At 45.0% G+C, this 21,790-nt stretch overlaps 1 protein-coding gene across 4 annotated transcripts in view; it reads right to left on the bottom strand.

Moving 5' to 3' along the window:
* The window catches only part of TMCC1 (transmembrane and coiled-coil domain family 1), a 126,070-nt gene extending 109,586 nt beyond the window's left edge, over window positions 1–16,484 (bottom strand). For all 4 annotated transcript variants that reach the window (XM_068960437.1, XM_068906703.1, XM_068906711.1 and 1 more), the window contains exons 1-2: window positions 16,377–16,484; window positions 13,201–13,444 (exon numbers count right to left, since the gene is read on the bottom strand). The gene's annotated coding sequence lies outside the window, so the exon portion shown is untranslated. The remainder of the gene's footprint in view (window positions 1–13,200; window positions 13,445–16,376) is intronic.
* Window positions 16,485–21,790: the final 5,306 nt, after the last annotated feature.

Genomic DNA, 21,790 nt, shown 5'->3' with positions numbered 1-21,790 from the left:
TGCCCCCCATCTGGCCACAAACCTAACAATGAAGTTACTCAGTGCAGGCAAATAAATGGAGTGTGGCTGAAAGAGCAAACTGAAAGACAAAAACAGGAAGACTCAGCAAATTAAACAGTAGTACGGTTAGCAGAAGAAGAAAAAATCTGCCTGAAGTATTTGTAACGTGAGCCATATCTCAGTTTAGGTTCTGCATCTCAGACTTTCCTAAAAGGGCAACAGCCCAAAGGCAGTTCTATTTGATAAACCAGGAAGGAGCGGCAGGTGGCCCGCCCTGAGAAATTCACTGATTTCATCCACAGGGCTTTGGATAAGGGAGCCCAAACCATGCAGTCCAGCAAAACAGGAGGTACCGGATGAAGAGAAACTGCCACTTCAACAGGAACAAGGATACAGGGCAGAGCAAGAGATCTATAGCCCAGTTTTTAAGCCAGTTGTGCAGTGTTTCAGGACAAAACCAAGATACTAGGATAATAATAGGTTTTACTGATTTCTGTCTAACAGTTTCCCTAAAGCCTCCAACCTATTCACGACGTTATCTAGAAGTCAAGAAGGAAGTCGGCTCAGCGATGCCATTTGTGCTATCCTTCATCTCCCTTCTCAAACCACAGATTCAGCAGGAGCACAGTTGGGCGGATAAAGTGCAGGATGAGAGACTGGACATCTTGGGTTAAACTGGCTAAAAACAGCTACCTGACGAAAGGGAGTAACACAGTAATACTGGTGATGGCACTTTAGTAAAACGTTATAGTAAAGTGTTCGAGATTCCTCTGAAGGCAGTTTGTACAGAGATCTCACTTGCCAATTCATACTTAAAACAGCAAGGTGCTGAATTGTATAAAGGTAGCTAACTATTCCTTTTGTAAAAGGATTAAGCCAACTGACATACGCACTATAAATCAGCTCCTTATTTAGTAGTCCCACAACTTACAAAATAAACCACAGGCTACTTGTATGAATACCAAAGAAAATTCAAGATCACTCCACTAAGAAAAAAACAACAAAAGTCATTTCAGAGGTTGATCAGCAGAACATTTTATGCTTTGGCACAACAAAATGTATTCACCGCTTCTACCTCCGCATCCATTAATTGTTCACATTTCTACTGTGCAAGAGTAACACGTTCACAGACATGCCAGGAGGTGACTCTTCAACACCATCCTCCTCTCAGATTCACCTCCTGTTGAAACAATTCGTTCCTAATTCAATACTGCTGACCAGCACAACTAATGTACACAGTTTTACGCTCTTAGAAGCTCAAAGATTAATCCTGCAGGCAAGAGAAAACTATACTCAAGTTACACAGATTAACAGATACTAAAACTCAATGAGCAAAAGATACCTTGCTCCTTCTAATTATTTTTTAAGAAATACCTTCCTAATCACACATATTAAGAGCGAAGCATCATCAGTACCACCACAATCTCTGAACCACTGCTGTCATACAAGAAGTACTGCTCATTGAGTGCTGCTAATATGAAGACCAGAGGCCCTTGTGGGAGGTTAGGAGTTTATAGGGTAAGGACCTTAGACATAAATAACAAAGATCAGGTCATTTTCCCTGTTTGCTAGGAACTGGCACTGTTTTAAAGGCATGACTGCTTTTCAAAAGTGCTTCTACTGCTTTGCATTATAACTAACTCCCATTGCAATCTTTTCTGCTTATCTGTGAACATTCTAATAATTCAGTGATCAAAGCCACGAAGCAGAGGTCAGTACTTCTCCAAAATCACAAATTATGCAGCAGTATAAATACTTAACCATTCACAGTTTACAACACTGGCCACAAACATCACATGAAAATCACGGTGATATATTTCAGAGTCTATAGCTTGAGACCTGTAAACGTAGTACAAGATTTTCAAGACTGCGCAGCTGCTTCTAGAGCCGGTATTCCATAATAGTCTCACTGTGGGGCAATGTCACTGGTTCCTCAGTTCAACAGCTTTTTTGCTCTTCCCTTTAAAAAGCACAGGTTAAATTCAACACACTTCTTCCACCCTGATGAATTCCCTAGCTACATAAAGTACTCACACGTTTACATTACCACAGCAGGTGAATAAGTCTATGCATTTACCCTTGGAACGGTCTCACATTATAGTCGGTTACAATTACTTCTTTAGGTTTCAGATGGAGAACCAAACACAGAAAGGTCAAGCAGCTACCTTTAGGTTACAAAAGGCTTTTGGAGAAGAGAATCAAACTTAAGCTTTACCCCTGTAAGGTGAACGCCATTTTGACGGGTTGTTTCACTGCTGCCTCCTTCCGATTTGCTTATGAGCAGAAAGTAGACAAGGCCAAAGACTAGACACAGGTTATTTTCCATCACGTTATAAAGCCAGTGCCTCAGGAAATTTAAATCTAGATCAAAGAAAGATTTAACTAGAACCTTTTGATTTGTTGGTATTCACAGTCGCTCACATATATACGTTTTCTATAATTTTTTGTGAATGGACTTAAAGGTTCAGAGACAATGCTAAAAATGAAGCCTGCAAGCATTTTAGAATGAAAACAAATGTGATGGGTCTTTGTATATACAAAGAACTCTTATAAACACTGTTTTACTAGACATAAAAAGAAAAATTGACTTTTAGTACGTCTTTCTTTTTAAGAAGATGGATTAAAAATTAATGTTATACATTCTATCAAAAGTACGTATACTGTGAAAGAAGTTACACGAGACTGCAATCTACAGCTGTGCAGTTTGCCAACACATGACCAAGAGCTGACACTTGCACTCTATTTCCTGATCTGTTTCAAAAAAGCCACATCCTCACCCACTCTTCCTCAAAACCATACCAAAAGGAAAGCCAAACTACAGTATTTCCTCAGGAACAGCTTTGTTCTTTGCTGAAGAAAAAAAGGTTACAACCACATTTATATGTTCCACAAACCATTCAGCTGCATGTCATGAATTGACTGCCTCGCTGGAGGGCACCTGGGCGGACCGTCTCTGCAGCCACAGCTCAGGCAGGGATCTGAGGCTGGTCTCTCACAATGCAAAGTATATGACAGAAACAACATTTTACAGAATTTCCATCCTCTTGTGCCCCCCTGTTGCTCCTTTTCAACCCCACAGTGCGAAATCCCACCACTGGGTCTTCCACAAAGGAAAGAGCTCAGGATATAGGGAAACAAGGCACAAACAGCCCGGGATTCCAAGCCAGAGATAAGACACTGGCTAACATAACCAATAGCAACAAGTCATTTTTCATTAGATGCCTGCATATACTCAGTCTGAAGTCACAGCTCACAACTGATGAGATGAACAATAAAGACCTGCATATTAGTTGAGGTTTTTTAATATTATGCGACTTATCTCTCTACATTCTGGCAGGCAGTGAAGTCATAAGAAACGGTAAAGTGATTGTCTTCCCTGCTCAAGTCCTTGACAAAACAGTGACATAGATAAATCAGTCCCAGGTGCACAGCTCCAAAACGGGCAGCAATAGCTGGGTCCATCTAGGCTGTCTGGAGGCATGCTCACTACGGATAAAGAGGGGCGGGGCGGGGGTCGGAAATGAAAGGAAAGCTGAAAGCCCCACAGCCCGGAGGAAGACAAAGGGGTGAATGTGACTTGAGACATGTGATAATTTGGGAAAACGCAGCAATTAGCACAGTCTGCTCCTCCTACCTCAGAGACGAGGAAAGCTCCAAGCTTGTGTTACTGGGTCCATAACACAAAAAAACTGCTACAACAGTATATACTCATGTCTTTCTCATTTAAATCCAACTGTAGGTGCTGAGTACTATTTCTCAAAACAAGCTGCAGTTTACTGCTTGAACAAACTGTTTTAAGTGGCTTTAATCAGTTGCCACTGTTGCAGGGACATACAGTAGCATAAAATGTTTGATTTCACTGCTGTAGGGGCAACTGCTTCATCTATATGGCTGAGACCAGCTATGGAAGTATTTCTTCCCATAGACGGAAGCCATGAGTAGTATAGTAATGAAAAAAGCCTGCCTTGAAAGACTAAAGTAATTATATACATGCAAAGGTGAAAAGGAATTATTCAATTTCTTTAGCTTCCTCACTTGCACAAAACTGTTCATCAGAACAGATTTCATTCCTTGCAACATCTCAAATCCCTCAACTGTGAGCAGTTACGCTCCTACTACTTACTTTTGCTATTAACATTTGCATTATCTGGATCAGATGCTCCAGCCTCTGGAAAAATAAATCATCAGGCCATGCCAGAGATTTTTGCAGTATCTTTTCAGGAGATAAATAGGGAGAGAGCAAGAGAGAGCGTGTATGCACATGCAAAGTTGCTTTTATCCTCACTGTCCATCTGCCAGGAGACGCTGTCACTTCCAATGTGTCAAAGCTGACTCAAATGTCAGGAGCAAGTGAAGCACAAAGAGTGGAAATACGGGTATTTTCATTCCACTTGCCAAGAGAAGACAAAAGGTTGCACTACAGCTATTTCAGAATACTGAAGATTAGAGACTTTTAAGCATGCTAGTTGAAAAAAGAAGAGAGCATGTCGCTTTAACTCCTAGCAGATTCATCTATGTGACAATGCCAGTGCAGAAGTTGGCAAGATTTAGCACCTCCAGTTCTAAAAGAAAGCTTTATTCCAGACTTGAAGTTATATGAGAGGGTTAAAGCAAGTTAACTTAACAGGCTTGCAAAGAAAGATATCACCTACCAGCAACCCACGCTACATGTGGTTTTAACAAGTTGCTTTTAGCTCTGAATTTTGAAATGTATTATATTTACAGTGACTTGCAAAAGAAGAAAGTAGAACTAACCTGGCACAAAGTTGTAAAATACTCCCCCTGATGACTCAAAACCAGTGCAATTTCTGATCTTTCAGCACTGTTGACTTCGCTTACTGGGACTAAAAGATAGATCAGAAGTTTTCATTTGGCTCAGCAAAATCACAATGCTTTTCTGACCGTTTTCTGCAGCTGTTGGTATCAGGTATACGAAAGCTTTCCACTCTTATTTAGCATCAGATGAGTTAACAAGTAGAAGCTTTGACTTTAAACAATTTACAAAGACTAACCCTAGCCATATTCATTGCCAAAATTTGTGGGGGGGGGGGGGGAGGGGGGAAATCAATCCACTAATCCAAAACACTGGTAACTATTCCCATACTGCATCCCAGCTCTTAAACATATCTGCTCTAAACAATGTACCTCAACCACTCTTTAAAGACTTAAACTTGGACTCAAAAGAAACAATACGCATCTCACGTGACAGCTCCCCCTCATTCTGTTGAGAAGGATACCTGAAAAGCTCTTCTCTGACTGAAGATCATGGTCATTAGACATGCCAGCTTGAGGCAGCAAAACCTGACACCTCATTGCATTACTATTACTTAAAACATGAGGTAAAGCAAGCCAGACAGGAAAATTCTGATTAGAGGTTAACAGGACCCATTAACAAACTGATGGTTTACACTGCTTCACAACTTCCAAACTGTTCTTCATATTCATGATACCACAGTTTCATCCTCTCTTCAAAAAACAAATTTCCTTCTTGATCTTTCCCTCAAGTGAACTGATCCAGGGAGGTTTTAATTAAGTACAACTCTTAACAAATTATATTACTATAACAGTAATGGCCTTAATCTGGGACTGGTTTGTTTAAGCGTCTCTGTCGTTCCAATTAAGTGCCTCCTTCCAGTGCCACAAAGACAAAGACGATGCTCCATTGTCATTAAATGCAGCTTGGAGTCCTTCAGCCAACAATTGACAGAGGCTGGAAGGACCTACCAGAACTGGACCACCCTATCCACACCTTCTCTACGCTCATTCCTACTAATCTGCTACCAGCTGCTGACAGAAATAGGATACAGGCACAATGCATTTTAAACTAAACTCACTACAGACATTTTTGTAAACTTCAGGTAGCTCAAGCACAGTCTGAGACAAGGAACAAAACTGAGCGTTGAGGTACCCTGTCAGGTAGAAACAGTGGCAAGCAGGCCCTGTGCCTCAGGAACACAGCCCGAGTAGGGTCAAACCCCTCTCCTGAAGTACACAGGCATGCTGCCCAACTTCTGCAAAGCGTTTACGCAGCTCCTTAGTGCAGAGGAACTTAGCGTTGCATGAAAGCTTTCCATGGCACCCAAAGTAGCAACAACTCATGATTAGAGCAAAAAGCATGGATTCAGCAACAGAGGTCAGAGCTAGCCGTAAATGCAACTGTTATCACACAGGAGTTGTGACTTCCCTGCTTTGTTCACTAAATGTGAACCAGCAGCCTAAGTACATTGAAGTTTATTTTGTTTCTTGTGCACTAATTTGAGATACTATAGTGCAAGCTATGATATACCAGAAGTATGATCAATGTTCAAAATTTACTTTTAATCACCTTTCCTGGCAGGGATAGACTAAATATTTCACTGCAAGGTCAGACCCATTCAACTTCAGCTGACTAGTCTGGAGAATACTTTTAGAAGGAGTAAAGGGCTACACTTTTTGCGCTTAGGCTTTTCAGAGACTAAAAACGAACTACAGATTACATAGTGATATGTAATAAAAATACTGATGCTCAGCGGTCTCTTTCTTCTAATAGAGCCAACTAAGTCTTCCTGGAGACAACATTCAAACTGTGCAAACACAGCGCAGCTAAGTCACATATACATATATGCTAGCTCTTTAATATCCACCTCTACATCCAACTGCACAAAGACAGTAGTTACCTCGGCCATTTTGGTATACGGAAATTGGGCTTGCCTAAGGGAATCCATAGGGACATCAGTGAGCAGGCTACTCTAGTCTCCCTGATTCCAAAAGAAGCCTCCCAGTGGGAAGCAGTATATTAGTACTAGCAGTGCTGCTTCTTTCCTCAATTCTTGCATCTGGTCACAAAATAAATTAATAATCTTTACGTTTATTGCCTAATAGGCCCTTTCTCAGGCATTTTCATTTTGAAAAATGATGTTTTGAAACTTAAGATCGAACCTATTTAATATCAAACTTGTTTAGGAGGCTTCAGTTTTCAGCAAACATTTTTCACATCAAATTGTTGGCAAATGCCTATCAATTACTCTCCACTATCAAAGGATGTGCATAAATTCAGCTGCAATTTGTTATGACTCTTACCACAGAACATTTGACATTTCTTTTCGGGTGCCATTTCAGGCATTAAAGTCAGCAAAATTTCATGGCACATCATGACATTAAATATCAAAGGCATGCGGTAGTGAATGCAGCTGCTTAACAGAAATGCATCAACTGCTATTTTCAAGCATGCCCCCTCTGAACACTGCAGTTATCCAACGTTGAGACCATCTAGTCAAGGATAATCAGACCGACAGTTATATAGCAATCCTGATGCAAAACATGGGGACAAAACACTTCAGCCAGTGAAACAACATGAATTAATAAGAAACAAAAATCAGAATACAAGAATGCCTCCAAACCATGAGTTTTCCTAAGCCATCTCATAAGTAATCCAGATCCCTAGCCCAGGGAAGAAGTACAAATGGAGAAACTTCACTCCAAGCAGCTATTCCCTTTTATCTTTTCCAATAGAAAAAAATCCACATTCCAGGATGTAAGACAGTAGGAAAGTTCTGTGGTCATCTCAGAAATCAAGGGTTTTTTTTTTTTTTTCTTGTTAAGTTCTGCCTAAGGCACAGGCATGCATGCTATACCCATACTATGGGCCACAATGTTGTAAGGAACTATACAAACTAGCTTAGGTATTAGAACAGTCCAACTATATCACTCATCAGAGAGCAGATGAAATTACTCTGCGAACACAAGACCCAGAGTCATCCAATGACAATCCAGGCTCCTATCACTATCTGCCAGAGCTAATAAGAAGCTATCCCTGAACTAGAAGGGTTCAGACATAAATCATGACTCCTTCCAACATACAGCTGTTGGGCATTCTCATGAATAAAGCATGAGAGCTCAGATGTGAGTTGCCATCCTCAAAGCAATGGGACAGAGTTAGAAATAGTGACAATTCTTTTCTTTTTGAAGCCCAGGCTTATCTTCCTAGAGTCTCTTACATAAGATGATCACAGAACAGAAAGCCCATGCTGTTATATACCAGCACTTCCTTAATAACCTTGCCTCAAAACAGCAGGTCAGAGATTGCAAGAGTGGGTCACACAGCAACCTACTGGAGTTTTTTTAAAAAATTAAGCATTTTAAAAAATGCTAATGCCCATTTAAGGGAGGCAAAGAACTTCCTCCAAGTATCGTAACTGCTGGTACATATAGCCATTCTCTGTGTGAGCATATTGTTTTATTTTGTGTTCAGCAGAGACTGTCTAAGATAAGGCCAAAATACATTCAGTTGGTACAGCTTCATACGTAGCTCAAACCACCCCTCAAGCTGGACTGCTGTTGTCTCCACACACACACACAAATCATAAGAAATGACTAAGATAGTTGAATAATGAGTTGAGTTTGTCCCCCTTTGAGTGAAAGTTTGTGCTGTTCCTTTATTTCAGTAAACCCAGATAAAAAAGGCTGGAGAAAGATTTTACTTCCTTGATAAAAAGCATACCTCATTAGAAGCTTACACTTCAGCTAAATTAATGCAAGTATTTCCTTGTGTGCCTGAATTCCCACAGTCATGAGATTTTATTTCTAAACCATAAGGACAAGCGGAATTAAGAATGTAATCGGAATTAAAAATGCTTGTCCATTAGTTACCTACAAATACCCTATTACCAAGGCTTTCTTTTGAAAATATTTAAGATAGAGAGTAACTTGGGGCACAGTCAGATGAGTCCAAACTGGCAGCAGCCAACTAGTAAAAGGTTGCTGTTCCCTTTTTTCTCCTCCATTGCAAGTTACTGTTCCCTCTCTTTTCTTGGTTTGTTTGCCCAGTTCCCTAACTCAGCTCATTAAAGTAATCTACGTTTAAAAGAAAAAAAAAAAAAAAAAAAGAGAGACACCCTCCCCCATCAAAACAAAACAAAAAAAGGCCTAGTTTCAGGACCAGAGCAAGGGGAGCAAGGAAAAAAAGTTTAGTTTGCTGCTAAACTCTTCAGTTTGCAACCAAAAGTACATCTGACTCTTCTCTAAAGAAGTATTCGTTGGCTTTTCTGATTATATTAATATTTCAAGGTTTCAAAAGTAAACTTATTTGAGAGTACACAAGGCACCTTCAGAGAAAGGTATGGGAAGCCTGTATTCAGTAGCGGAGGATTAAATTCAGTCGTTACTGCAATGTATAATGAAAATGGATGCACTCTTGGCAAGCGACGGATTCCAGAACAGAAGAACTCCAAAGCAGCATGTTTCTTCACTAGCTTCGTGAACTCCTCTAGTTTCATGGAGTTGAGCATTTAGAAGTGGCATCTCTTGGGCCACAGGGGTTAAATCCAAGCTGATCTTAGAACTACTGGATGGTTTCAAGTGTTGCTCTGGGACTGTTACTCGTGACACTCGCATACAAACTTTGCTTTTTCAGAAAAAAATGTTTTCTCAGACTGTCTTGACTAGAGCAGATTTTTTTTTTAAGCGATGAAAGCTTGAAACACTCATCAAGGAGTCAAACCAACACCAAACCAAAAGCCAGTTCAGACTTTTTCCTTCTCTCATAAACTGGAATTGCACCTGAAACACTTTAAAAAATCTTTGTTAAACTAGAACCAAAATTTAATACCCAGTTACTCTTTCAGAAGAGCAAACCATCTGAAAATCAACACCTCAGCAAAGGTGTTTCCACCAGCATGGAAACTGTACCGCGTCCCTGTAGACCAGCAAGCAGCAATTTCTCACAGCCTCCCCACCCCCTCACCACACGCAAACTGTACTGTGGGATTGCTCTGCAGACCTAGCAGGCAAATATTCATCGTGAACTCTAATCAAACTCTTCCTCTTAAGAAAGGCTGGCATATCTAGTTCATGCTCTCACAGCAGAGAATTTAATGTTGGTACTGCCCACTGAGTCACATCAACCTGGACTTTCCTCTAGCAGCTACACAGGCATATCTCAACTTAGAGGCCTACGTGTGCATCCCTGCACTCTCTGCATGGGTTCGCAAACACAGATCCGCAGGGCTTTCACAGAGAGCTGCAGCTCCCACTTCTGCTGCCTTCCTGCAGCACTGGCATCAGACACGCTCCCAGCTGAGCGTATCTTACTCCCTTGGCTTTAAGGGGCTGAAAAGAAACAGAAGTGCTCGGACACAACATGAATAGCGCTCAAGCTCCAACAGGGAAGCAGAAGATTGGAGCTAGAGGTTATCCCCAACTAAAGCCCTACATTGCGAAGGATCACGTGGCAGGCATAGGCCGCACTTCTTGAAAGGGCTGTTTTCCAGCAGGAAGACGTTTAGGTTACTGAGTCGGGTAAGTTCAGTCACAACAGATCCTGACCAAAAGTTGCCCCTTTTTTCATTTCTCCAACTTTAACCATTATTCAACCTCAGACTGACTAAAGCACTCAATCACTGCTCCTTACAAACAGGATAAGTGATATCATTCCTTACTACTGCTATCCATTAAAGCGTTAAGATCCAGGTTCATTTCTCTCACACAGGCAGTAGTTTACAAACATTAAACCTCTACAGGTGAATGCTACCAATGCTTTAAATTCTAGTACTTCTACTGATCCCAGAAAAGACTACATTCCTTCCACAAATACTCCAAACCAGTACACCTGCAGATCATCAGCACATTTATTTGCCAACAGGATAATCACCATGACAACTAACTTCCAGGAAAAACACAGCCAACACAACTTGCACAAAAAATAACAGGTCGATAAATAATTCAAGGGAGACCAACTAGTTCTTGCAAATCTGAGAATACTGAAAATTGACAAACTTAATCTCTGAAGATAATATAATGAGATACCTGCAAAATTCTTATCATAACCAGTCACTGAAGTTGAACCAATGACATTACCATTTGTCTCAACATCTCAGTGCCCTGTAACATTCTTTGAAAACTTTTATTAGCTTTCAGAGCAGGTTTAGAACCAAACTTCTCCAGTGTAGACAATTCACCTTTCAGATCATTTCTTATGACAAAGAAAACTATATCTTATACTCAAATTCTTTATTATTCCATACATTAATATTCACTTTTATTCACATGAGTTTGAAAAAAGAAACTATAGTTATTGCAAATAAAGCCCTTAAATAATGCTTTTCATGAAATGTAATGTTTTACAAAAGCAGATCAAGCTCATTTTATAGATAGGGAAACAGAGCTTAACAACTTGCTTAGGGATATGCAATCAAGGACAAATGTAATCTAGTTATATCTACCAATTTTCAGACAGAGCTACTCAGTGAATTCAGTTCAATTAAAGTTTTTTTGCAAAACTATACCTTTTTGGGGGAACAGGCACACTGATTTTGACTGATCAAATTCCAGAGTCCGTTATTTATTTATATATGGCTAAAAACGGCACCCTAATAGTTGGGTTACGAAGTCCAAAATACAAACCCCTAACCCAAGTCCCTAGTAGATTATTTAAAACATAGACTAAGATGTTACTTCACAGCTCAGCAAATTATTTTACTCCTGAAGCTCTGGTGTGTTTCTCCAGTTTTCATGAAACCACACTTCCCAGGAAGAGAAAACACTTTTCTGCCCAATGCCATGTCAGCGTACTACCATAACCAAATATCAATGCCTACGTTAACTGATTTAACAAGCTATCACCCCCAGATGCTAGCTCAGCTTGTAGGGGAGCACGAGGAGAAAGGCAACTGCAGTACAAGACAACAGTCCACTTCTCAGCCACAGCACTTCACTGCCAATTATTGTTTACACTAGCTTTGCAGACACTGTTCATTTTCCCTTCCTGCTACAGGACTGATAACACCACACCATTAAAGCAGGCAGGTAAGGTCGGGTCCTCCAGTAGCATCGTAGCCTGAATCATCAGAGCTCATGAATCAAAGCTCTAAGACTGTGTCTACTAAATACACAGCGTACAGTAATGTATGCTTCCATCAAGTATCTGCTTTCAGCACATTAGTTTTCTCTCTCTCTCTGTATTAAAAAAAAAAAAAAAAGCTAATGAACAGGCAGTCTTCTAGAAAAGAGAAACGTGTTTGGCTAGCTTCCCCTGTAACCAGTATGAACTGATAGACTGTCACTGCCAGCGAGTGTTAGCATGAACACATGTATCAGAGAAAGAATAGCCATGTTTAAGCAGCTTATGAAAGGAGAGTCAGCAGATAATATCCATGCATACTGGCTTCTTCCAGACCCATAGAGAGGAAATTAGCTGATCCCCTCATTCCAGGTATGGAATTTGATATGAAAATATAACTAGAAACCTTAAGGTAAAATACGACTGGGCAAGCTACTGGATGTTCTGCAACTCTTTAAGAGCAAAGTTTCTCCATCTCTGTTACCTGGGTGGGACAAAGTTCCATAGATTGTCACAAAACAAGGTCTCAGTTCTGGTGGTCTTGTACATTATGGGCAGGTTGCTCTATGAGATTTCTGCTTTATGTGAGTTGGTATGTTCCTATCTCCTAAGTAGATATTTCAAAAATCAAATGCTTAAGACTTTTGAAATAAACTGTAGATTAAGATATTTGCAGCAAAAGATCACAGGAACATAAGCAAGATCTACTGCACTTCTAACCCTGGTTATGCTCTCCACTTCAAGGCACACATCTTCTAATTTCATCTGAATGCTTACGTCTTCCTCTACCAAATAATTAAGTCACCATTGCCTCACAGGGGCATTTCAATGACTACTTAATGTTAGTCAAGTCCTTGGAAGAAGTAATGCTTCACAGAGCTTGGAAGCACTTAAGGACTAAAGGTGTGAGGGGTGAAGGCTCAGGTCATACAATACAAGTTATGTATCTTCTGAAATAAAACTTCCAAATATTCCTAGAGCAGGTCCAAACAAGGCCAACTTTCATACAATGCCAGCTGGATATTCTGGCGCTCATAACATCTGACTGCACATCTGCATAGTCCATTAATCTACAACACTATTCATAGTTTAGCAATTTGTATCTAAAAAATGCATACTAGAGTTCTCTTCCCCATATGTTTTCCCACTTTGCTTCCTTTCTTCCCCGGTGTGTCAGAATAGACATAGCTTACTTAAAGCAAAGGGGTATCCTAGGCTTCAAGAACTTGTGTTCTGTTCAGATCTCATAGTTTTATAAGTCTTTGCGACTTGCCACTCTTGGGCAGATTTTGTAAAGTTTCATTGCCCAACTAACACATTTATTCCCAATTTCAACAGCATATTTTGATTATCAGTTTGTTATAAGTGATAGTGGACATACGTACCTCAGTTACTCAGGCTAGTTTGTCTCTTTGCATAGATATGCTCACAGTTATAATCCAAATGTCTTCAGTAGAGATATAATTTTAAAGATATTTAGAACCATAAATTCCATAGGAAATGGAACAGTCAGGGGAGGGGGGAGATGCGATTAGTCGTCTTCTACATTTGTAGACAGCCGCAGTCAGTAGCGTAGGTCATTTTCAAACTAAATCTTGGCAACAAAGCTTCCTTGCACAGGAGAAAAACCTGCCAAAATGAACAAGCAAAGTAAGAAACACCATTAACATCTGATCAGTAACAAAACAGCACCAGCTTTACTTCTGAAGTTCTCTAATTTGAGCTTAATTTATTAAAATGTAAATTCTTTGCTGCTGAGTCTGCCTATTCTGTGTTTTTATTTCACATAGCACAGCAGAATCTAGGTTCCCAATTAAAGCTGCTCAAAGGTATTATGGTAAAGTCTTTTTGTATTTTTGGTACACCAGTAGGAATCTTCTTTGTAACGAAAAAGGCTGCTGATTTTGTATTATCATAAACTGCTCCCAAAAGCATACAGAAATTTCATTTCACAAAAAGGGCAAATCCTAACTTCATACAATCACTACTATTTCTCCTCACGCACAAGTTCACTGACCATTTTAACTTGCCTAGGCAGAAGAACAAGTTTAAGAATTTGGAGCTCATACTCAAGCTTAAAGAATGAGGTCGCTCTGCTGAGACGACATCTACTATTTTGACTGTTCACAGTTTTTAAGAATTTTAAATTAAGTATTTAAACCATGGCAAACTACTCGCATGCTAGCAGTGCTGATAAGTCACTTCCAGTGATTTAGTCCGCTACCTTTCACATTACACTTCATTCACTTATCTTCACTTTTTCCAAAGAGGCTGCTTTAACCACTAAACTTTGTGCCAAGTTGCTAGAATTGTACCAAACAAGTCATCTTAACAAGTCCCACTGAGGCAGAAAATAAGAGGTAGGTCTAAGAGATGTTGTCATAAAATGAGCTTCCTAAAGCCAAGCCTCATATTGATTCCAGAACTGGAACTAAATAACATTTCTGAAGAAAAATGAAATGCAGCTTATGAACAGTGTATTTGAGGAAGCATTCCAGATTTTTGACTGTTGGAGTTCCTTTCCAAGCCCTACAAAAACAGAGCTACATCATGGACAACTACTCTTTGCTTCATGGACATAGGTTCATCTCTCATGCCCTAGACAGTTAACATGAGTCTGCTATTAGTTCTAAAGAAACTCTCACGCTCATCAAGAAGGGTAATATCTTCTCTCTTTTAAAGTACCAGTTCATCAAGCAGTATCCAGGCATATTGCACTAATTAGCTCTCACATCACCTTTGAGAATATACAGGAGAGAGAACTGCTAGGCATATTACAGAGGTAAGGAGACTTGAGCTCCATCAAGGGGAAGCCAAACAGTCAGCTCACATCTGAGCGATAGCTCAGATTCTGACCCCAATTCCCAAAGCCCAGATTTCATTAGAAGATGACAACTCTGAAACAAGCTGAGGACAAACATACCACATCAGGAAAATACACTGGGCGAAGGGAGCAGGGGAAGAAAGATTTTCCTCCTACAACTCTAAGCCAAAATTCATTGAAACAGCCAGAAACATTCTCAACACTAATTATTTCTGAAGTACAAAAAGCATTCTCTAAGCGACCAGGCAAAAATGCTACTACGAGGTTTGCCCAACTCCAATACAAGTCACAAGCAGTCCCCCCAGTAAAAACTCATCATCAGTTTCACAAACTGACAGGCGCCAAACTAACTGGCGGACCAGAACAGGCGCTGACTTGTTAAATTTTTTTTTTTAGCTAATGGGTTATAATTAAGTACCTCTTACATGAAAATATTTTCTTTAAATACACACTCAAATCAGTAGTCTTCCAACGACTTGCTTTGAAAAACATTTGCATCTCAATCAGATGTAGCTCCTACTTATTGGATCTTCTCCTTTGCTCAGCCCTGGTGAGACACGTGCAGAGTGCTGCATCCAGTGCTGGGCTCCGCAGGAAAGACAGACAGGGATTTACTGGAGTGACTCCAGTTAAGGGCCACGAAGGCCTTGAGCATCTCTTCTATGAGGAGAGGCTGAGAGAGCTGAGCGTGTTCAGCCTGGAAAAGAGAAGCCTGGTGGCGGGGCAGGGGGAGGTCTTATCAATGCGTGCAAATATCTGATGGGAAGGTGTCAAGAGGACGGAGCTGGGCTCTTCTCAGAGATGCCCAGTGGCTGCACAAGAGGCAACAGGCACAAACTGAAATACAGGGTACAGCCCTCCTGACCAGTACACACAGCTTTCCTCACCTCCTAGCCTTTCCACAGGGAAAAACAATCTACCTGGAGATGAACATCTTCCTGCTGACTACTCATGAAACTAGCCAAAAACATGTAAATCTTGCTGAAGACTGGGGCAGCACTGAGCAAGTAAAGACAGTGCCATTTGCTTCCCAAAAGCAGAAGCGGCCTCATGCACCGGTTCACGCTCAGAGTGCTGCTATTGCAGTCGGTACTCCTGCAGACCATGCATTTGTTATTTAAGGCTTCCAGCTCCGGGAAACATTTGATTCAACCTGCTGCAGCAGAGAGGTGCTGCTTCTGGTGTAGGCGTAGCTACATTGCTCTCCTCCTCCTCTGTGCTTCCACTTGGCTCTTGACGCCTTCGGTTTCCCGTCCCTGAAGAAGCCACCTTCAGCTCCTGCGTTTCTCATTAATCACACCTCAGAAGACCGCACGCGATTTCCCGGCCAGCAGACGCGCTGCTAGCCGATACGAGGCACGCCTGGTGCCACAGCTGACAGCAGCTGCACGCCAGCGCTACGGCGGCGGACAGCTCCCGCTCCAGGCCCGGCGGCGGGGCACGCCCGAAAGCCTCGGAAACCGCCGCTCCGCGCGCTGCCGCTTCCGCCGGCGAAGCCCCGTCTCCGAAAACCAGCCTTGCGAGCGGCTGAACCGGAGCTCGGCCGGGCCCCGCCGCCCGAGCGAGCCCGGGGCAGAGCCGCCCCCCGCCGAGCCGCGCCGCGCCGGGCCGGTCCCCGCCAACAAAGGGCCGCCCAGCAGCAGCAGCGGCGGCACCGCGCCGCCCCCGCCGGCCGGGCCCCGCGGCGCCCCTCAGCCGCCGCCGAGCGGGGGAAGGGGCGGCGCCGCGGGCACTCACCGGCCGGAGGGAGGCGCGGCCCGGCTGCCCCGCCGCCGCCGCCGCCTGCCGCTGCGCCCGCCGCTGCCCCGGCTCCATCACCGCCGCCGCCGCCGCCGCCGCGTGACGTCAGCGCGCAGCCGCGGGGGCGGGCGGGAGCGCGGCGGCGTCACGGCCGGCGGGCGGGGCGGGGCGGGGCGAGGAGAGGCTAGGCGCCACGCCCACGCCGGCGACGCTGCGAGGCCACGCCCCCGAGGCGGGCGCTCCGCCCCGGGGCTGCACCTGCCGGCGGCCGCGGGGGCGGGGCCGAGGGGGCGGGGCCTCCTGCCACACAGCTAGTGACGTAGGCTCCCGCCGCGGCTCCGGGCTCCCTGCCCCGCCCCTTGACCCGGCCCCGCCCCCGGCCCCGCCCCGCCCCTTTCCCCGCCCCGGCCCCGCCCCCGGCCCCGCCCCCGGCCCATTCATTCATTGCCTCACACCACAGAAGTACAACGTGTAAACAAACAGCACGCACGGAAATGTTTATTAATGAGAAATACACAATTCAGGAGGAAATTATTAGCGCTAGCCCTCCAGCTGGCGCTACGTCTGGCGTCAAACAGCGAGGTGCAGCGGCTGCGCTAGGGCTCCGAAAGCGGGGCTCCGAAGGCGGCAGGCAGGGCGCGGGCCCAGCGCCGGGCGGCGGGGAGCAGGCGTACCGCCACCCCGCCCGCCGGAGCCCCGCGCGACCTGCTGCCCCACTAGTCACCTTCCTTCCTTAGGTGCTTTCTAGGGCGACCGTCCATATCGTACCGCGTAATTCCGTTTCACAAAGTATTTTATATTCAGCAATTCCAAGTGGAGCAACTCTCACATTAAAAAATGTATATTCATGGAAGGGCTTTTATATCATAGCTTTGGAGCATCGTCTCTCTATTTTTTTCAGAAAAAAACAAAGCCAAAGGACCTCAGTGTCTTTGAAGCCCAGACAGCACAGCGTGTTCGTGCGTGCACAGTTCGGACCCGCAGACCTACGTGCATCTATGGGCAGGAGCCAACACTCGTTACAGAGCCTTCTCGTTTGGATACTTACCTGAATTATCAGTGAAACACAGCCCCAGGGTTTCAGGTGATCAATGGGGCAACTTAGGATCAGGGCACTCTCTCCTCACTCAGGAGAAAGCATTTTGGGCCTTACAGCTCCGTGTCCAGCACAGCGGCTTGTGCAGTTCAAAGTGATGCAAAATGCCTGTAGTGCTGATTTTTTCTGAGCTGCTGGTTTTCCGCACGGTTCTTAATGCCTACGCAGTTGCACAGCAAATCCCTGTGACAGACTGCGGGGCTAAACGGGATGTAGGAGGACGGAAGTTTGGGCTAAATTGCCAGAACGAAAAGCTTGCACGGGGCTGAAACTGGGGAGGGTCTCTTTGTGCTGCTGTTAATTGACTTTGATTCCTACAGGGGGGGGAAAAAAAAAGGCTTTGGGCTGATTAGATTTGCTTTTCCATAGCTTCCCCAAATATTACTTACATGGTCCTGGCCAGTTCTTACGATGCCATCCTTGCTTTGGCAGCCAGGCCGTTCTGCAACATGAGAGTCCCCAGACTTGTAGATGCGTACCAAGCCTCCAGATATTTCCTTGTTATTCATTGATTTTCCTGCCCTTCCATCATTTCTGTGTGTGCCTCTTTCCATAGAGAGCTCCTAGGCAGGACCTGAGCAGGGGACTGAAGAGTGGGACATGAAATAACCAGGACTGACAAACTACCTTCAAATGAATCCTTAGTTCTTTAATTTGCAGTCACTACAGACACGAGCCCTGCCTGGCTGCTGGGATGCCGTTCCGGGAGCTCCGGCAGACACCCGCGGTACCGCTGGCGACGGTAAGCAAAGGGCACGAGCTGCCCCGGGAACTGGTGACAGAGAGACGCGCAAGCTCGGAGGGGCAGCTCTGGTTAGGACAGTGAAAAACCTTTCTGATCCTACCTAGAAAAGCGTTCCTCTTAATTCAGCATCAACTCTCAGGGGTGACGTACAGCAACACCTGCCTCCCTTTACATTCACATGCCAATTAAATTCCTTTTTGCTTGGTGTCAGGAGAGATGGCTGCGAGACAGAAATCTCCCAGTATGTGTGCAATACAGTTTTACTATGCTCTGTACCAAAGGAAGCTGTGAGGATAGGGTTCAGAAATTATATTAGGCAAAGAGGAAAAAGTATGGGTTTTTTTAGTGGTTACAAATGATTGCTATTGTGTTGCATAGGGGTAACTTATAAGGGTTGGATGCCAGACAGCTCAACGTACGCTGAGCGCGGGCCTGTTTGGACCTCACCTTCAGTGAATCTTCTGGCTTCAGTGTTAGACAAAGAAGTTTGCAAGTTGTTTAACTCCGTTTTGTAGAGCGACCCTGGCACCTCAAAGCTTGGACTGCACGGGTGAGCTGGGCAGAGTACGCCCCACTTAGTCCGTTACCATCTGCCCTTGCAGCATTAAACAGGTCCCAGACAAGCTGGAGCAGGAAAGGTCCCAGTATCACATGCTCCACGGCGATGGGAGCTGTAAGACATCTGCCCTTCAGTTGCCTAAGCCTTGCGTGGGTGCCCCCGCGCTCCCAGCATCTTCCTTCCGGTGGCGTGGGCTCCCACACCAGGCTCCGGTGCTTCTCTCCCCGTAAAGCCCGTGGTCCCTAGTCGGTAGGGCTACATGTAAATGTTAGCCACATCACATCCTTGGGGCCAAGAGTATGAGAGCTGATGTGCCTTAATCTGGTAGCTGAAAGGCAACCCTGCTCACGCAGGGACGACTGATACTGCATTTTGCAAAGTGGAAGATCATATTGTTTTTTCTAGCGAAGGCAGCAATTTGAACGCAGGATTAGCTGTAACCACCTGTTTAAGCACAGACCCATTCAGTTTGCTGTCCCTCACGGGCTGAGATCCAACGCTCTGGAGGAGGTGCTCTCACTCTCGCTTTATGTGCCTGTCGCACGACAGAGCCAAAGAAGCAATCACTTTCCCTGTGCAGAATTTCTTACTGGTCCCAGCTGACTTATACCCTGAAGCATACAACTTTGATCACACACGGAAATAGCATCACAGCCACTTGTGCGAAGGGGAGGGCTTTGCCAAAGACTCAGAAACTCATCAGCACTATATATGAGCCTTGGCCAAAACTGCAAGATCGGGACTGCCCGAAGGGCAGGAAGGGACACAGTGGCGTCTGACGTTCGATGGCTGAAGCGCTCGCTTGCTTCTGCATGTGATAAAGGGTAGCGAGGGCAACTCGTTCCTGACCTTGGCTTAGTCTCCTCAGCTGGCAGCGAACGGTGATCAGGCGCTTCACTGGGCTGTTTGCATTCTCTTTGCATCCATGAAACCTGTGGCAAGGTCTTCTGCTGCCTGCAGAGGCCTCCTGCGCAGGCTGCCAGCACGGCTGCAGCAGGCGGCTCTGGTGGGCTCCGCTCCCGAGCACCCCTCCTTTCACAGCGCTCTTCAGGCGCTTCCTTCCCTTTCTTCGCTGGTGACCCTTCTGCTCCCCAGCCTGACCCCCTGCTCCCAGCGCCCACCTCCCTGCCACTCTGCAGCTGCTACGTCACCTCCCCCTGCCCCTGCCTACAGCCTCGGGGTGACCCTGGCTGTTCCTCAGCCTCTGCTGCCCTAAACCCACCACTGATGTTCCTCGGCTTGATGCCAGAGGATGCAAGGTTCTCTTATCCTGCCTTTTTCTTTTCCCGTTGCTTTTGTCGGTCTGCGTCTGCAAAGCTGAAAAGAAACTCTTTTCGTTTGCGGTTCAGGCAGCCTGTGCTGGCTACTGGCCCAGGGGATGAGGCCAGCTTCCCCAGGGGTTATGAGAAGACCAGCTGTGGCCGTGGAGTGAGACAGGCCGACCAGGAAAGGGCAAATAAAGACAGATTTCCAGAGGAGTAGTAGAGAGGAGGGACAATCGCTGCCGGGCTTGCAGTCCTCTGGCTACCTGTATTTGTAATTTTTCTTGGAAAGAGCAATGAACTCCCTGCTCCACAGGGAGGGCTCTGCGCGGCTAGCCGGACCGTGCCAGGGCAAACAGGCCGCCCCCATCGGTGCTCTCCGTCGGCAGCCAGGGCCTCGCCAAAGGCTGGGATGCAGCTGTTTAACAACCAGGCCGAGTGCTGCCCTCCGAGCCCCGTCCCCACCTCTGTCTTTGGCTGGAGCCCACAGAAGACCCCAGCAGCTTTGGGCTGCGGCTTCACCAGGCGCGCCGAGCAAGGAACGGCAGCGGAGCTTAGACTGGAGATGTCTAAGAAAACAGCTGCCGATGAGCGAGCATCTCATGTGAGTCAGGGCTGACTCAGCGCCTTGTCCAGAGGGCAGGCGGGAGCACTTCCTATCTGTCACATGAGAAGGAAAACCAAAGTCTCTCCTGCTAACGTGCAGGAAAGAGGCACTGAAAATCTCCTAGGTGTGTTCTCTTCTCTGGCTTTCCTGCTGTTATTTTGATTGGACTGTGCTTCTTAGATTCAGCAGTCTTTATATTTTTCTTCCCGGCTACTAGACAGGCGACAGGTCACAGCAGTGTCTGTGCTCCAGGGGGTCATACAGGGGCGGAAATGTACTGTCATGTAGGCACACACCTCATTTATGCCCACAGGGAATATAGTTTCATGCAGAATATTGCAAGCATAGGTGAACAATTCCAGTAACCTGTATACGCAATGACAAAATCAGGCACAGACATTTGAAACGTACAACGAGGTAACGTACACTGAAAGGCAGGACAATAATTCTCAAGTTGTTCAGGTTAAATAAGTTATTGCTCTCTGACAGATTCTCTCCACAGCCGTACTTGCCCAAGAGCAGGAAGAGACTGTATCTGTCTTTGAAAATAAGAAAAAAAGCGGAACATTCAACCTTGCTTGCGATTACAATGTCATTTGCTCCGGTGTGTCTTTTACCTTCCATTGGCATGCTCTGAGGACAACGTCAGCAGTGATAACAGCGTTGCTCTTGTTATCAGCACAGCAACAAAAAGTGCTGAGCTGCAAAGTTCACCACTAAAAAAAAAGAGGAAGGGAAAAAAAGCCCCGTTATTCTGCGGGGCTTAACTGAAAACAGGCCATCGACTTGGAAGGATAAAAAGCAGCAGGACAGGGTTCAGCGTTCACTAAGAGGATTTTCACAAATACACTTGTGATGTCAGTGCTTTCATGGCAAAAGGACACCTGTTAATCGGGTAAATCTGGAAAGACTGGATAACACAGGAGACAGGGCACTCCGAGACTACTCGGCTGGAAGCGAGGACGCAGCAAAGGATCCAACGCCGGTTCGCTCAGAGCCCGGCTCATCTCGGTGAGCGCTCAGGGCAGCACGAAGTCCCGGAAAGGAGGCTGGGAAGTCGGGACTGTAATTCCCACGCGGGCTTCGTGCCGGCGCAGCGGACTTGGCCAAAGCGTCCGACACCAAACGCTGGGGGCAAACCG

Source organism: Struthio camelus, chromosome 14 (assembly GCF_040807025.1).
Source record: "Struthio camelus isolate bStrCam1 chromosome 14, bStrCam1.hap1, whole genome shotgun sequence".
NCBI classification, from domain to species: Eukaryota; Metazoa; Chordata; class Aves; order Struthioniformes; family Struthionidae; genus Struthio; species Struthio camelus.
The sequence above is the reverse complement of the archived record's forward strand: the minus strand, read 5'-3'. Positions and strand labels throughout refer to the sequence as shown.